The sequence below is a fragment of the Halichoerus grypus genome, chromosome 2 (assembly GCF_964656455.1).
Source record: "Halichoerus grypus chromosome 2, mHalGry1.hap1.1, whole genome shotgun sequence".
In the NCBI taxonomy this organism is placed as follows: Eukaryota; Metazoa; Chordata; class Mammalia; order Carnivora; family Phocidae; genus Halichoerus; species Halichoerus grypus.
Genome location: NC_135713.1, coordinates 14730695 through 14732703, shown reverse-complemented (window position 1 = coordinate 14732703; position 2009 = coordinate 14730695). Strand labels below are relative to the sequence as shown.

General features: G+C 36.2%; 1 non-coding gene across 1 annotated transcript; it reads left to right on the top strand.

The window, feature by feature from the left end:
- Positions 1-1494: 1494 nt before the first annotated feature.
- Positions 1495-1625, top strand: LOC118546098 (small nucleolar RNA SNORA63). Its single transcript, XR_004922435.1, has one exon. It is a non-coding gene; the product is annotated as a small nucleolar RNA SNORA63 (small nucleolar RNA).
- Positions 1626-2009: the final 384 nt, after the last annotated feature.

The window sequence follows — 2009 nt, the reverse complement described above, 5'->3', positions numbered from 1 at the left end:
GGATGATTTTTATTTCTTTTTCTTGTCTGATTGCTGTGGCTAGGATTTCTAGTAATCTATTAAATAGCAGTGGTGAGAGTGGACATCACTGTCTTGTTCCTTGGGTAAACTGGAAAGCAACATGCAGAAGAATGGAAGTGGACCACTTTCTCACACCCAACACAAAAATAAATTCAAAATGGATTAAAGACCTAAATGTGAGACCTGAAACAATAAAAATCCTAGTGGAGGAGAACACAGGCAGTGACCCATAAAAATCAACACCCAAAAAACCAAATAATTCAATTAAAAAATGGGTACTATCCTACCATCCAGCAATTGCATCCAGCAAAACTAGGTTTTCACCCAAAGAATACAAAAATAGTAATTCAAAGGGATACATGCACACGCATGTTTATAGAAGCATTATTATCTACAGTATCCAAATTTTGGAAACAGCCCAAGTGTCCATCAACTGATTAATGGATATAGAAAATGTGGTATATATATACAATGGAATATTACTCAGCCACAAAAAAGAATGAAATCTTGCTATTTGTGATGACATGGATGGAGCTAGAGAGTATTATGCTAAGCAAAATAAGTCAGTCAGAGAAAGACAAATACCATATATTTCACACATATGTAGAATTTAAGAAACAAAACAAATGAACAAAGGGCGGAAAAAAAGAGAGCAAGAGAGGCAAACCAAGAAACAGACTCTTAACTATAGAGAACAAACTGATGGTTACCAGAGGCAAGGTGGGTGGTGGGATGGGCAAAATAGGTGATAGGAATTAAGGAGTGCACTTGTGATGAGCACTGGGTGTTGAATGGAAGTCTTGAATTATTATATTGTAGACCCGAAACTAATATTACAGTGTATGTTAACTAAGTGAAATTTAAATAAAAACTTAAGAAAATGAAAAGAAAGAATGGAGGAAATAAAGATACAATTTTTTTGTAATGGGTTGAGTCTATCTATAATAAGAAAAAACAAAAGCTGAAGTGAAAGTTCACAGAAGACTTCAAGTATCCCTAACTGTGACACACAGAGATTAGAAATGGTGCTAAATATAGGTGATGTAAATGATTATAAATGCATATTTTGGGGCATATTGAGCAATTTGTGCTGGAGCTTATCAATAAAGAACATATTAAATTTGAAAATAAAGACATCAATAATATATTTCCTGTTTCCATAGATTTGTTTATTCTAGATGTTTCATTTAAATTGTAAAATAGATTATAGTCCATAATCCAAATGCAGATTTTTGAAAGATAGGGGTAAATGCCAAAGGAAAAGTGTTAGGCAATTGGTAGGAGGTTAAGAAGTAGACACAAAAATTATAAACAGGATCCCAAAGAGATAAATGCACTTTAATGGTCACTGTAGCATTTTTCACAATAGCCAAAACAAAGACATAACCTCAATATTCCCTGACAGATGAATGGATTAAAAATATGGTCTATATATACAGGATATTATCTAGCCTTAAAAACAAGGGAAATCTGATGCAGGATCTAGTTACAATGTAGCTGTAAAGTGCTGCCTTGTCTTTGCCCCCTGCTCAAAATAAAGCTGTTAGCTTTCTAGCCCTGTCCGCCATGGTGCTGAGCAGCCAGGGATGCATGGTTTCAGACATGTTTACCAAGTTAAACACTGACTTGAGGGGCGCCTGGGTGGCTCAGTCATTAAGCGTCTGCCTTCGGCTCAGGTCATGATCCCAGGGTCCTGGGATCAAGCCCCGCATCGGGCTCCCTGCTCAGCGGGAAGCCTGCTTCTCTCTCTCCCACTCCACCCTGCTTGTGTTCCCTCTCTCGCTGTGTCTCTCTCTGTCAAATAAATAAATAAAATCTTAAAAAAACAAAACAAACAAACAAAAGAAACAAAGGAAATCTGCCACATGTGACAACATGGATAAACCTGGAGGATATTATATTAGGTGAAATAAGTAAGCCACAGAAGAACAAATACTGCATGATTCCATTCATATGAGATATCTAAATTAGTCAAACTCATAAAAAGA